Source organism: Podarcis pityusensis, assembly GCF_964106645.2.
Source record: "Podarcis pityusensis genome assembly, chromosome: 1".
Taxonomy (NCBI): domain Eukaryota; kingdom Metazoa; phylum Chordata; class Lepidosauria; order Squamata; family Lacertidae; genus Podarcis; species Podarcis pityusensis.
The window spans coordinates 39382692-39399044 of record NC_138028.1 but is presented as its reverse complement, the minus strand read 5'-3'; the positions used below and the strand labels follow the sequence as shown (position 1 = coordinate 39399044).

General features: G+C 41.3%; 1 protein-coding gene and 1 long non-coding RNA gene across 6 annotated transcripts in view; one reads left to right on the top strand and one right to left on the bottom strand.

Annotated features, from left to right (window-relative positions):
- The window catches only part of LOC308462676, a 73660-nt gene extending 65845 nt beyond the window's left edge, over positions 1 to 7815 (bottom strand). Inside the window, exons 1-2 of the long non-coding RNA XR_013979253.1 lie at positions 7488 to 7815; positions 2277 to 2369 (exon numbers count right to left, since the gene is read on the bottom strand). This is a non-coding gene — a long non-coding RNA (uncharacterized lncRNA). The remainder of the gene's footprint in view (positions 1 to 2276; positions 2370 to 7487) is intronic.
- The window catches only part of LOC308462245 (uncharacterized protein), a 51300-nt gene that overhangs the window by 26028 nt on the left and 8919 nt on the right, over positions 1 to 16353 (top strand). The gene's annotated exons all lie outside the window — the stretch shown is intronic.

The window sequence follows — 16353 nt, the reverse complement described above, 5'->3', positions numbered from 1 at the left end:
GTCTCCCTACTCCCCCAAATTCCTTAGGCTTTACTTAGGTCAGGCTTCCTCAACCTCGGCCCTCCAGATGTTTTTGGCCTACAACTCCCATGATCCCTAGCTAGCAGGACCAGTGGTCAGGGATGCTGGGAATTGTAGTCTCAAAACATCTGGAGGGCAGAGTTGAGGAAGCCTGACTTAGGTGCTTCCATTTTCTCTGATAACTTCTGGAAGCCAACCATCCTCAAAGAGCAGCATTGTCAAAATGGTGGTAAAAGGAGCATTCCCAACTCAGTACAGATGTCGCCTCCCCCCCCCCATCTGCTGGAGCACCTAGGTAATAGATGGACCATTTGTTTTGCCAGTGAATGAGGTGATAATGAGGCTTTCAGGTTTTATTATTGTTTGTGATGTATTAGCAGAGATGAAGTCAGAGAATGACCCCACATTCCTATTCTAACACACACACACTTTCTATACCACAGAAACCTTTCTAGAGTGCTTGCATAGAACACTATAGGCTGGCTTCTGCTGCACAGAGTCACCTGAATGTGGGGCTCACTGGTGGGCAGGGGGCAGAAGAGCCCCATTTGGTTACAGTAAATCCTATATAGTATAAGCAAAGTCATTTCTCAAGTGTACCCTTGTGTAACCAAATGGTACCACTCATGCCTAAGAAGGAGGAGGTATCAGCAACTTGGAGGAAAGCACATGAACCTAAAAGGGGACCCTCTCCCCCAAAAGTGTCCAATGACAAGGAGTAAACATGCTCAGTGGCCATGCAATACTGGCTCACTGATGGAACTGGGGAGGGTAATATGGGAAACTGGGGGAGAATGGAATTAAATGGTGTGCCCTGGAAGAGGGCATGGCTGACTGGCTAACACCCCCCCCGCCCCCCCAATGATCCATAGTGCAATGTTTTGCTGCGAGTCCCACTTTTCATTCCTTGTTCTCACCCTTCCAACTCCATCCCACTGCTGTAGGTGGTACTAAGTGGTATAAAATGTATATGGGAAAAGCAGTATAAAAATAATAGTGTGCCAAGTTCAACTAAACAAATGCTGGAGCCAGTGCATTGAGTCCAACTAGGGCAATAGGGATTCCCCTTTGCCCCCCTCCCCCATGTGCCCCTGAGCCATCCCAATGAGCTCTTGGGTGGGTTGGGAGAGCCCCCAGGACACCATGCAGGGGGAGAAAACAGGAGTTTGTTCCATCTGGCACAGCAGAAACACTTGTGCTGAAGGAACTATTGCCTTAGTGAGACTTGAGGGTCTTGCAGCATTGCCTTATCAGCCTATTCGTTTCTCTTTGGGGGGGTTATGCACAATTCCTGACAAGGTGCATTGCATCACCCGATTATAAGTTTTGAAATATTATTTGAACAGGATGGGGCAGGGGAGCCACTATTTACAGAAGTGCCTCAGTGGAACACTGGGAATTTAGCTGCCCATTAAACTACAAAGAATTATTAATCTGGTTATGAAAATTTCCCTTTAGATCTCAGCTTTGACATATCATTTACACAGAGATACGAACAATTTCTTCTTCTAAGGGACGTTTCCTACTCGCATCCCACTGTAAGAGAGTCAATTTAGGGAGATTTGCTGACTGTTAAAAGTCCCTTTTCCACATCAGAGGAAGAAGCAAAGTGCCACTCTCAGCAGTGTGAATCTGGCCAGGATCCAAGGAAGCAAGGGCTGACTTAGATCTCAGTGGGTGGTGACCATTATGCATTTGGGGGAAAGCCGTTCCAACCTGGCAGGAGAACTGGTTGTAGCGTAGAGGGGAAGGGGGGGAATAAAGTACAGCTACTAAAGTCACCTAGTGCCATTAGCCTTCCCTGCTGTGGGTTAGTATATCGAAATTAGGCTCTAAGAAGAGATTGCTGTTCGCAACGAGGATATCAAACAAAGCAAATTGGAGGTAATATGATGCTGTTAACATCAGACGCGCCACATAAAATGCTGGTAAGAAGCAGGGATTATGAAGGACTTCCACTGAGAACAAGCATTTGGTTAAACAATGATACAGCGAAGGCCTTAACCTCATGTCCCCCCACAATGATTTGGCCTTTAGACGAGAGAGAATACAGAGGGAGCATTTTGACAAGCAGCCCTAAGCCAGTGGCAATTAGTCCCATATGAAATGTGAGTCTATAGTAACACATGCATCCTCCTACAGTAGGAGTGGGGAGGGGGGGATACTTTTTCAAACAAAGGAAAGAAACAGAATATTTTAATTCAAAGGAAGCTAACTTGTAATACCTTGAGTCATATTTTAATAAGGTAGGCTACCTGTGAAGAGACCGGAGATTCCCTCAGTCCGTAATTCCGTAATTCCCTCAGTCCACCGGACTTCCATGAGGCAAATCAGTTATTAATTTAAACCTGAAATTAAAATACAGAAGTAACAAATACGAAGAAAGACGCAATTAAGAGCTCTTCTTATGCTGCTACAAATCTTGCATTCTGAAAGTCGGCATCAACCAAAATCTTTATGAGAATGCTGCATCTATTATTTGAGTATGGCTATCACAGAAAGTTAAGTCAAAATCCATGTTATAGTCCTGAGGGGACTGAGCATCTCTCCCCATCCAGAAAGATTGGTAAGTAACCACATGTTGCCATGTGATTATACTTTAGTAACTCTTATCTGTTCAAGGGATTCCCATTTTTTTTTGGTGAAGCCACACAAAAGCAGAGTTTTGGATATGTGATGAATAAAATAATACTTTAGAAGCTTCTGTCCTGAAGGCAAGCCAGCTGAAGGCTGGTGATGATGATGCTTTGGATATACAAAGTGCAGACTATGTCCCATTGAGACCAATGAAATAAATTCATTGCAAATAACTCTAGTCCCATGGTTTTCCATTGTGTTTAGTCAAACCAGATTTTACCTGGATCAGGGCAATACAAATATCAAGGGTCACTGCTATCCTGCCCCCTCATACTGGTGATGATTAAATATCCCATCTGCATCCCTTTTTACAAGCCCAGAAGCAATACGGATTTACCACTCAATTTACTAGATTTACCATCCAAAACAGTTGATAAAACTGAATACATCTAGTTTTATATTTGTCTCCAAAAAAAAATAGTGCCAGCTGAGACTGGTACTCATGAAATTAGAAAGTTACATATCAGAATTCTTGTGCAGTTGATAACCTGAGTGGTCCTTCTGAAAATTAACCTGACTTCACTAAGGAGAAGGCAAGTGGATGAATGCAAAAGAATTGTGCATGCTGCAAATAGGATACCCAGTACAAGTTATAAAGTCATTTCCTTTATAAAGCAACCATTTCACAATTTACTTCTGCAAAAGCACAAAAAAGAAAAATCAAGCACAGTCCACTGAAGATAATTGTGGTGATGATGAGGCAGAGATATTATTTTTATTAGGTTTCAACAAATATGCAGAATGAATCTAGGAACTTGGAATTAGCATGTGAAACCAGATACAGAGGAAATGTGAATTTCAAAACTGAACGAAAGCAGACTGTAATGAAGATTAGTTACTCCTATGTGCCTCACTTATAAAACTAAACTTATTTCGTGCAGGAGGTTCCGAATGAGACCACTAGCAAAATTCTAATAGCATATTTATATAAGAACTGATATCACTCAGTGGTATGTGAAATATTGGGAAAGGAAGTTTCATGTTTGCTTAGGTTGAAGGGCAGACTGGAAATGGTCAAATGAATATATAACATGTCTCCTGAATAGAATGGAGAAGATATTCTTAAAGAATTTGATGAGGTGTTTAATGAGCTTGGATACATTATGGATATAATACATCATGTAATATAGATCCAAATGTGCTGCCAAAAATATATGTGCCATTTAAGCCCCATTAGCACTAGGGAACCAAGGAGATGCTGAAATCAACCGGATGATAAAATTAGATGTCACTGAGAAAATTCAGCTATCTCTTTATTCGTCTTCAGGAAGTAGAACCCTAACATGAGCAACACCTTTGACTCTGGGTGTGGGGTGAAGAGGTTATGGGTGTTTTCTTCTGCCTGCAATGGATATTTTCATGTGAGTTGTTCAGTGATGAGAGTCTTAACTGCTATAAATTCCATTTTCCTTACTGGAGATATCACAGCTTTCAAGACTGCTTGACTTTGCATGTAACAAATGGAATGAAATGCTAGATAGTGATTCTGAAACTGTCACGGGTGAGCTTCGTCTTTGTCTACTATCATTGTCTTCACTCATATGTTGATCTTGAATAGCAACCAATGCTAATGGGAAATGGGCAAAATGACATGCTTTGGCAATGTCCAGACCAATTTAGTAGTCACTCTGCTCTGAAAGTAGCAGGACACACTCAAAACATATGTGGGACAATGGCTTTAATCAGCCGAGTGTCAAGGAGAAGTGAATTCCATACTGTGGGACCTTCCCAAGGTCTTAATCACCATCCCCTTCACAAAAACAGATGGTATCCGGGAGAAAATGTCAATCAAAGGAAAGTAAGTTTTAGGTTCAATCTGCATCTTCAGAACTCTGACTAAAGGTTGTAGTGATCCTTCAAGGACCATACAGAAACAATATCCAGTCAGTGCCTCATTAGCACCTAAAATAATGAGCAAGGTTGTAATAGCTACAACTAAGTGATGGAGAACAAAAGACTAAAGGGAGGCTGGGATGGAGAGTTGTGTGAGAGAGCAGGCTGGAAGAAGCTGGGGACAGACATGTCCTGCTGTGAGCTGGACTAGGGATCCCATAGGAACTGAATGAGGAAGCAAGATCTTCAGGGTGTTAATTCTGTGAGACCATCCATCATATACTCAGGTTGTGGATATGTGTTAATAAAACCATATATCCTAAAGACACCACAGTCATTATCTAACAGTTGCAGCAAGGTCAGAAAAGCTAAAGCTCAGGCGGAACTCGGGTTTGCAAGAGAGGTTTAAAATAATTGAAAAGTTTTCTTCAACTATGTTTGAAGCAAGAGTAAGAACAAGCAAGTACTAGGTCCTTTGCGTGGAGATGATGGAGAAATGCTATAGGGTGACAGAGAGAAAACAGAACTGGTCAACACCTACTTTTCCCCTTTCTTCACCAAAAAGGAAAGCAGTGCCCAACCTGATGATAACAGAGTAAACAATGCAAGGAGGGAGCTGCAGCCCAAGATAGGAAAAGAAAAAGTGACAAGTGGGGTGCTGCAGGGTTCTGTCCTAGGCCCATTGTAGTCCAACATCTTTATAAATGACTTGGATGAAGGAATTGAGGGGATGATCATCAAATCTGCAGATGACACCAAACTGGGACGGGTAGCTAATGCCACAGAGGACAGAATCTGGATTCAAAATGGCCTTAACAGATTGGAGAACTGGGCCAAAACTAACAAAATGAATTTCAATAGAGACAAATGTAAATTTCTGTACTTAGGTAGGAAGAACCAGCTGCACAAATATAAGATGGGGGACACCTGGCTTGCTTAGTAGTACATATGAAAAGGATCTAGGGGTCTTAGTGGACCACAAGCTTAACATGAGTCAATAGTGTGATCCAGCAGCAAAAAAAGAGAGCTAATGTTATTCTAAATTGCATCAACAGAAGTATAGTGTCCAGATGAAGGGAATTAATAGCCCCACTCTGTTCTGCTTTGGTCAGACCACACCTGGAGTATTGTGTCCAGTTTGGGGTGCCACAATTTAAGAAGTATATTGACACTGTGTGCAGAGGAGGCCAACAAAAATGATCAAGGGTCTGGAAAGAAAGCTTTATGAGGAATAACTGAGGGTGTTTGGTATGTTTCACCTGGAAAAGAGGAGACTGAGAGGAGATATGATAGCCATCTTCAGATACCTGAAGGGCTGTCACAAGAAAGATGGTGCGAGCATGTTTTCTCCTGATCTGTAGGGCAGGACCCTAACCAACGGATTCAAGTTACAAATAGGGAGATTCCAACAAAACATCAGGAAGAACTTTCTGATGGTAAGAGCTGTTTGACAGTGGAACAGACTCCCATGAGAAGTGGTGGACTCTCCTTCCTTGGAGGTTTTTAAGCAGAGCTTGGATGGCCATCTGTTATGGATACTTTAGTTAAGATTCCTGTATTGCAGGGGGTTGGACTAGATGACCCTCAGGGTACCTTCCAACTCTACAATTCTATTATTCTATGATCTAATCCAACCCCTGTTGATGCAGGAAACCCACTACTACAGCATCACTGAAAGGTGGCCACTAAAAACTTCTCATGAAGGAGGAACCACCACCTTTTCTAACTTGAGGTAAGTTAGAAAATGAAGTATTTATTTACATTAAAAATGATATCATACATGCCATCCCATGCTATCAATAATTTCTGTTGCCACAGCCCACCCTGGCTATGAGCAGCAGTGCACCCACAGGCAAAGCAATTGATTAAATGGGGCTTGTGCAATGGGTATAGTCTTCCTGCCTTTTCTGCCTCGTATTTAAATAAGGCCTAAGCAAAGGCTGCTCATTTATATGGCCAGCGCTCATGTCTCTTGGCACATTGCACCTTTATGGATCTTCCTTGGAAGATACAATGGCCAAATATTTATGAATGTTCTATTTTCTTTATGTTTTTGTTTAGTTCATTCTAAGAATTAAAAACATAAACATTCTGTTTAAAAATCTGTTCTCTACATCCAAACGACATAGAGCAAAATGCTTTTGGCATTGTTTATACACTGTGCATGTGTGTGTTTGTACGTGTTGCTATCGCCGTATCCATAATATATATTAAAACTCTTTGTTTTACTACCTATAGTAAAATTATAAAATGTGCAGTCCCTGTAATTACATTGCCCTTTGCCGTCTGTCTAAAAAAAGACTGCGTTCAAATTTTCCCCCTGTTTTATTTGCACCCTATTAACAACTGTTACTGGAGCTTTAATTATGCCCCTGTGATTGCAGAGATGCGGCTGACTTGTGTCATTTTCCTCCCAGGGGATGCTTTATAATTACCAGCATCCATCGTGGCTGCCTGTAAGCTGATGCTTTTTTATTACCAGTTCAATAATCACTGCATCCTTGTGAACATCTGCTCTGCAAGCCATGCATCGGAGGTCCCTGTGCCTGTCACTCCATGCTCCCTTGCTGTGGTGACCCTTTTGCCCTCACCTTCAGTTTATATCTAATTTGCCTAGCAGAAGCTCAGTCCAGATTGCCGCACAGGAATGCAATTAATGCTCCACATTTGCAAACAAAGAATATATATATATATATATATATATATACACATACTACTTTCCTCCTCCTCCTCCTCCTCCTTCCCTCCCTCCTCTCTCTCTCTCTCTCTCTCTCTCTCTCTCGGTTTTATTATCTTATTGTCAAGCCCATAATTTGTATTCACAGCAGGATGAATCAATATAAGTCCTGAGGAGAAGATACATTATTTTGTTAGTGTTTTAGGCAGCTAATGAAAAGTATGCAGGCTTGACTGGATGGGTGTGTGTGGCTTTTATCTGGAAATACACAGCTGTTTAAAAAGAAGCAATGTACACAAATTTATTTTAAAACACATACCTGTAGGTTCCCATAGCATGTGTTCAATAGCCTTCAGGTTGCCTCTGTTATACACAGCCAAGGACATTAACTATTGTTGGGCAAAACCAGCAGTGCTGCTCTGCAGAAAGTTTGGGGGCTTTCCAATATTTTCCATTCTAAACCTTCTGCCATGTTCTAGAGTCTAGATTACTGGTCTGAGGCAGCTTCTGCATCTTCCCAGGCATATGTAGAAACATCCTTAGTTAGCATGGTTCAAAGGCATCACCATGTCACGCAACCGTGGGAACAGCTGGACAGCTCAGTTGGTTAGAGCATGGCGCTGATAACACCAAGATCGCAGAGAGAACCTACTGGATCCTGTTCAGCTTAGGCTGCAGTTGAAGAAGAAGAAGAAGAAGAAGAAGAAGAAGAAGAAGAAGAGGAGGAGGAGTTTGGATTTGATATCCAGATTTATCACTACCCGAAGGAGTCTCAAAGCGGCTAATATTCTCCTTTCCCCTCCTCCCCCACAACAAACACTCTGTGAGGTAAGTGGGGCTGAGAGACTTCAAAGAAGTGTGTCTTGATATGGCCTACACATGTAAATTTTACCAATGTGCATAGGTAAAAACTGTATGGTCAATTACTAAAATAAATGAATAAATCAGGTGGAACAGCCACACAGTTTTGACCTACAAGCATTGGATTGAAATGTTGGTTGTACTTTTGAGTGTAAAATCTCATAATACAGTGGTACCTCGGGTTACATACGCTTCAGGTTACATACGCTTCAGGTTACAGACTCCGCTAACCCAGAAACAGTGCTTCAGGTTAAGAACTTTGCTTCAGGATGAGAACAGAAATCGTGCTCTGGCGGCGCAGCAGCAGCAGGAGGCCCCATTAGCTAAAGTGGTGCTTCAGGATAAGAACAGTTTCAGGTTAAGTACCAACCTCCAGAACAAATTAAGTATTTAACCCAAGGTAACAATTCAACATATTCTAATGAGAATTTATACTTCATTTGTGAAAACATAAGGGTATTCCTAGAAGTATCTTATCTATTAGCCACATTTACATCTTAAGTAGTTTTTTTTTTTAAAAGAATTGCAAATCCATATCCTGTGTTTGGTACAAGCCTTTTTCTGCAACTATAATTAATAAACTATCTATCTTACAAAAAAAGTATCTTGTCTTTGCTTTGCATTCTGAGGTAGCATATCAGCTTGTCCACTGAGGCAAATTCCAATATTCCCACCCACCCATCCATGTTGGTGCTTCTCAGTGGGAGACGGCTTTCTCCCGGCACCGGTCCAGAAAGCATAACACAGCACTCACTCTTCCAGACGTTCAAGCAAGCAGCAGAGCTTAGCAGAAGCTGAGACTGAGGATATGTAGTATCTGGGTGCGGTGATTTATTTACAGGATCGAAATGAAGAACAGAGCCATTATGGCGTGTCTCTTCTCCTCCGAGACAGAACAACAGAACAGAACAAAGGACAAAGAAGACGGAAGTGGCGCACAGTTCCTTCCATTCCCACGCTTCCAAAGAATGGAATGCCAACACACAGAGCATGTGATCTAGTAGTCACACACACACTCTGCAATACGGGAAAGAATGAAAATCTTGACACCCCAACCATTTCTTAATGGACCGTGTAGTTGAAAGTTACTTAACATAAGAACTTAAGATGAGCCGGCTGGATCAGGCCAATGGCCCATCTAGTCCAGCATCCTGTTCTCAGGGTGGGCAACTAGATGCATCATCATCATCATCATCATCATCATCATCATAATTTATTATTTATACCCTGCCCATCTGGCTGGGTTTCCCCAGCCACTCTGGGTGGCTTCCAACAGAACACTAAAATACAATAACCTATTAAACATTAAAAGCTTCCCTAAACAGGGCTGCCTTCAGATGTCTTCTAAAAGTCTGGTAGTTGTTTTTCTCTTTGACATTTGGGAGGGCGGCGTTCCACAGGGCGGGTGCCACTACCCAGAAGGCCCTCTGCCTGGTTCCCTGTAACTTGGCTTCTTGCAGCAAGGGAACTGCCAGAAGGCCCTCGGCACTGGACCTCAGTGTCCGGGCAGAACGATGGGGGTGGAGACGCTCCTTCCGGTATACTGGACCGAGGCCATTTATATGCATGATCTGAGCACAACGGCACTCTCCCTTCCTGTGGTCTCCAATATTTGGAAGAATTACTGCCTTTCTACATTACTGCTATCCTACATTGTTCAAACAGAGATGTATATTTTCAATGGATTTTTTTTTTTAATGGTGGTTATTACATGCTCCTCTCACTAACACTTTGCGTGAAAATGTCAAACGAGGGTGTCAATGGCTATATCCAACTAAGTTAAAGCAGTCCCACTGAGATTAATAGACCTAAATTAGCCATGTCCATTAATTTGAATGGGTCCACTCTGAGAATGGCTAACTTTGGATACAATCCAATATCAAAATTTTTCAGAGATAGCGTTCACTATTAAAGACTGCATTGATTTCAATAAGAAAGAAATTCAAAGTGCTCTTCTGAGCAGTGCTGGACTGACTGGTCAACTGAAACGTTATGGCCATTTGGGTTAAATAAAGCAGATGGGGAGAAAATATAAATTCATTTACTTACTTAGTGGAAGATCCAGTCTGTGAGACATTTGATACTTTTTATAGAGTATTAAATACAGAGTTTTGCCAGCTGGTTACTGTAGTTGAATGGTTTTTCATCTACGGGCACAATCAGGAATACTTACTAAATAGATAATACGTTTTGCTTTTCAGGTTTCATTTTTAACTGCATGATTTTCTTTTAGAAATTGCTAAGCAATCTGCTGCTATTTTCCCTGTACAGCACTTCAGAAATAGTAGTAATTTCTAAAATGAGCATATGACTAACAAGCACTACATGTTAGCCACTGCTTGCCGCTCTATACCAAATAAGAGGGACACATCTTATCAGGCTGGGGGAACTCTCTTGTCCCAAATGGATCACTGACTCAATGCTTTTCCCTAGTTGCTACAGATGACTTACAATCCCCCAGGACTCCTAGAAATCCCAGCCACCTGGCCCATTTTCTGAGAAATGGAGCTAATACGTGTGATTGGGATTTCTTTTAAGACTGAAGGAGCCAAGCTCCATGAAGCTGGATTTCTTTTATGAGCCTAGGAGCAGATCTCTAGATGGCTCTTTCATCATATTTCAGAACATGGAACTGCAAACACCACTAGTTCAGGTGACAATAATTTTGCCCCACCTATACATTGCAGGAAAAAGTATAAGGTATATGGTTTTAGCTCTACCAACTGTAAGTCCAATATTAGTTTGCTACCTTTCCAGGATACAAGTACTGCATTTTTAAAAGAATAGTCCTAAGGAAAAGTAAACTGAAAAGTAAACTAGGCCTAGCAACATAAATGAATTAATGGAACTAGCATCTGTGTTCCAAGATATCCTCCTACCATTTTCTTACTATACTTGGAACAGGAGTCTCTGGTATACTCTTCTTTAGGGAAACTTCCTGTTAAATTTATAACAACACAAGCTTCTTTTCTTTCAGTGATGGCATCCAAGTCCCATAATGACTTGTGATATCATTCAAAGCAGCATTCCCCAACCCGGTGCCCTGCAGATGTTGTTAGACTCCAACTTCCATCCGCCCCAGCCAGCATGGCCAATACTTGGGGATAATAATAATAATAATAATAATAATAATATCATCATCATCATCACTATTCAAGGACCCACTTATGTGGAGCCACTTGTACATTGTTGGCTGTGGGGTTTAAAAAAAATCTAACTATGCAAAATTACATATATTATACTTATACATATAATACATATAAAAGAGCAATGCCCCATGCTCTGCTATATTTCCACAGCATAATTAAGTATTTTTTAAAAGATATCTGCATTGTTGTATCTCTTAATGTGATTGTTATTTTAGGAAAACTGGTGTGTATGTGTATAATACGCATATAATATTATAAGAATAATAAGCATATAATATGAGAGCATGGTGAATATTTTTAGCAGAAACAGGTGAAGGAGATTTAAGATGAGAATTAGACAAAATCCATGCAAATTAGCTTGATGTCAAGATTATTATTTTTTTAAAAAAAATCCTTATTCAGCCCTTTTACTGAGAACATGTTGAGTTTCTTAAAATGTAATTTTCATATTATCTGATGATAATTACAAAACGAGCAGGTATTATCCATACAGAAATATTACATCCATACAGAAATATTACATCTGAAATACCTTTGCTAAAATCATTTAGATTTGTCTGGTTGTTTTACAAATGCTAGAAAGGGCAGTCACAAAACTATCCTACTATATTTATGAGAATGGGGGGGGGGGATTTACCTTTGATTTGTATTAATGCATTAATGTTAATCTTCATATTTACTATCAGCCGTAGGGGCAGGAGGTGGTTGGGCAAAACCAGAAGACCTTAAAGATGACTGAGCTAACAAAATGTGTAATTTCAGCCCTGTTTCTTAGGCAACTTTAATCCTTCTCATAGATTCCAATATTTTCACTATATTCTTAGATGTCATAAAACTCATACTTTGTTTAAGTAGAAATTCACTATATAAATATATGTTTCTAAGCCAGATCTGCTGAAAACATAAGATGCCTCCAATATACCATAAGTGTCAGCTGGAGATGGACAAATCTTTCAGTTCTAGTTTCTCAGTTTCCAAACCTTAAGTTCAGTTTTCCACATTTCTGCATCAGTTTACAATGTTTTAACTGCTCATGAAAATTCATCAATTTAGTGTCTATTCCTCTTACCATGCACATTTTTGCAATTTTGTCAAATATAATGCAGTTTTGTGTGTTATTTTCCCTTATATATGCATTGGTATGCATGCTTTCTTCTAATATACTCATTCTGGTACACATTTTTGGCAGCAGAACAGCACTCAGAAATTCAGAGAATTTTGTTTCGCTTTGCATATTGCTTCATTAAGTTCAAATTCAGTACGTTTACATGAAAATGCACAGCAATCCACATTTCTCCCCTTCTCCTAAACAGCACACATTTAATCCTAAACCAGAGTTGTGAGCAAATGATCTCTCAAAATTCTCCATTTTATTAGTCCCTATCTGCTGTCTGTAGATCAGCCACAGATTTTCCATTCAGCCAAACTGGGCCTTTCTTGGTTGCAGATGTTTCTTTCAGATCACAGTGTTAAGTCCATAGGTACTCAAATGCCAAAGCAATTGGTGACAACCAGATCTATAAACCTCTGGAATCAACATGACTTGCTTTCATGGTATGATGCAATAGTTTTTGCACGGCCTTCCTGTACCACAGCACAGCAAGGTCAATGACTGCTTCCTAGTGTGGGATCCAGTGGCGTAGCGTGGGTTGTCAGCACCCGGGGCAAGGCAAGTAATTTGCGCCCCCTAACCCGGTGCAAGGCAAGTAATTTGCGCCCCCAACCCCTAACCTGCCGCCGCTGCCAGCTTCTTCTTGCTGCTGCCTGGTCTGGTCTGGTGTAGTTCTCTCCCGCGCTCAGCGCTGCGCTGGGCGGCCGCTGCACTGTCGCTCCCCCAGATAGTCCCTCGCTCTCTCTCCGCACCGCACGCCTGGCACCCACCCCCTCCACAGTGGGCAGCGACCCAGCGGCTCGGATCGGATTCGCACAGCCAGCACTGCAGTGAGAGAGAGTGAGTGAGCCAGGTAGGGGCAGAGAGCTGTGAGTGCGAGCGCACGCCCCCCAGATGTTGCACCCGGTGCGGCCGGCCCCCCCTGCACCCCCCACGCTACGCCACTGGTGGGATCCTAATGCTGGTCTGTATTTAGCACATATAGTACAGCTGATCAGCTGGGATTTCTGATCAAATAGGGCATCATAGACATGCCGTGATAATGCCGTGATAATGCCCAAACGTTTCCTGATATGGATCCACCATGACATATATGAGTTTTAATTCACTTATAAACAAATATCCCCTGTGCCAAGAACATGTCTCCAACAGTGATCGGTCATGACTGAAAATATTTGGATGACAAATACAAAATGGATGTGCATAGACAATAAATATACACAAACGGCTAAACCGGGTTGGATACTGTTTCTGACAAGCCAGTTTATATTAAACACCAAGCTAATATTAATACCAAAGATTCATAATCCAAAAATAAATTTACAAACTTCTTGTTTGTGTGTATAGATCGATACCGTGTAATATGATATAAATATAGTCATGTACCTATTTTATCGACTAGAAACCTAGAAATGTGTTCTGTTTATGCCAAATGCGCACTCTTGTGAAGAATGTGTAGCTGCTGTGGATTCAACTTGAATCATTCCTGAAAATGGTTTCGTTCACAGTGATAAAGAGCAGTGCAATTAAGACTGGCCTTGTAGCACTTATTCCTGCCATTATAGCATCCAGATTGGATTACTGTAATGCGCTCTGCACGGAGCTACCTTTGTGCTTGATCTGGATGCTGCAGTTAGTATAGAATCCTGCAGTACAGTTGCCAACAGGAAACCCTGTCAGCATATAACACCTCTGATCTGAGAGCTGCACTGGGCCAAGTTCAAGATGTTACCTGTAGTATATGAAGCCCTTAATAGCTTGGTTAAGTTTACTTGTGAGATAGTCTTACCACATCTATGCACACCTGAGCACTTCGATCTGTAGAACTGGGCCCATTTCGGGAGCCAAAAATACATATTTTAGTGTGGTTGCACCTACTCTTTGAAACTCCCTGCCTGGTTACACCAGGCAGGTGCCTTCGCTTTCATCATTTTGGTGTCTGCTTAAAGTATTTTAAGTATACCTGAAGGAGCGTCTCCACCCCCATCATTCAGCACAGACACAGTGGTCCAGTTCTGAGGGCCTTCTGGAGGTTCCCTCACTGTGAGAAGTGAGGTTACAGGGAACCAGGTAGAGGGCTTGTCAAGGAAATAAACAACTATCTGACTTTGAGAAAACATCTGAAGGCAGTCCTGTTTAGAGAAGTTTTTAATGTTTGATGTTTCATTGTATTTTTAATATTTTGTTGGAAGCTGCCCAGAGTGGCTGAGGAAACCCAACCAGATGAGAGAGGTATAAATTATTATTATTATTATTATTATTATTATTATTATTATTATTAGTGTTTTAGGCAAGTCTATCCAGACATGCAGGTGTTAACGTGTTTTAATCTTTTTTGCTGCTAATTTTAATTACCTCCGTTTTTAATTATGTTTAGCTGCTTTTATTGATAATGTTAATATTTATCATAAACTGTTTAGAGGTTTTATTACAATCAAGCAATATATAAAGAAATATTAGTTCATACCACCTTTTAACATAGATCTCTTCAACAGATTGTATCCAGTGTGTGCTATTTGAGAGCCACCTGCGGAATAGTCTCTGGGGATTGTGACCTTCTTGAAAACAGATGGTGCCTTGCCTCATTGACTTTGCACAATCCATTGGTTCTATCATGCAGAAGGACTACAGACCTTTCAAGAGGCATCATAGTATTGTCAAGCATGCATGTTGGTGCTTCTGTCCATGTCAGAAATGCATCTGTGATGTTCCATGCATCCCAAGCTCACTTTTTGTCTTTCCCAGAGATGAACAAGGTGGACAAGGTGTTTCCTTGTTCATGGGCCTGATTTTGTATTGTAGAGAATGGGTACTTTGTTTTGTGCACCACAAACCACCCAAAGCAGAATTCTCGGTGTGTGGCCAACACCTTCCCTTTCTGCACCTTCTTTCGTAGAAAACGCCCCTGAAGGCAACACAAAACCATTCCTAAAGGAGGACTCAGCACAGCCCTGTATCTCGACTCTTTTACAATGTGTGGAGCACAAGAGCTGCAGCTGAGAGTACAGTGGTACCTCAGGTTACATACGCTTCAGGTTACATACACTTCAGGTTACAGACTCTGCTAACCCAGAAATAGTGCTTCAGGTTAAGAACTTTGCTTCAGGATGAGAACAGAAATCATGCTCTAGCAGCACGGCGGCAGCAGGAGGCCCCATTAGCTAAAGTGGTGCTTCAGGTTAAGAACAGTTTCAGGTTAAGAACGGGCTTCCGCAATGAATTAAGTACTTAACCCGAGGTATCACTGTAACAGGATACAGATAGGAGGAGGTGGTGTATAGCAGGCTGAAGGCTGTGGTGTAAAGATAGCAGCGGCCGCTGCAGACCAAGAGGTTCATCACAGGCTTGAAACATAAAGTGAGCAAAGAACAAAAATGCACACATGTCACTCTCAGCCCAGGCAGCATTGCTTATTGTGATCCATACCAAAATTGTTTAAATGTGCAATTTTAGGCTTAACTGTCCTTGCTGGCCCTTGAAGGGGCATTGCTTATGGACACCATATTAAAGTATGGATGAATGCCAAGTTTCAAACTTTTAGTCAGTTTTAGCTTAACATGTTGAATGCTAGATCCCATGAGCTGCTGCTGCAGTGCATTGACTCATATCGCAAAGCCATGAAGTCCATGTTTATTATATGCACTGGATAAACAAATTGTAAAAGGCAAAGGCAACTATACCAGTGAAGGAGGAGAGCTAAATTCTTCCATAAGGAGAGGAAGCTGACTCTTCAGGGAAAAGAAACAGCTTAAAGAAAACCTTTCAAAAGCAAAGGACAATACTTAGCATCAATAGAAGAAAAGGGCACAAGAAAGGACATGATGGTTTAAAAACTGGCTGCACATAAACAACATAATGTTACAACTTCTGAAGTTTACCAATTCTGCTAATAGTTTTAACAGCCTCCGTCCCCAGCATGCTGGACGAATTCCAATCTGAGTTGATCTATTCTACGTAATAACATTTTCCCTGTAGTTTTGGCTACCTCGTCTCTTCCTTTTCCTCCCCTGACCTATTGAACAGCATATAGACCACATTCATCAAAATGCTCTGTTAAAGAGGTG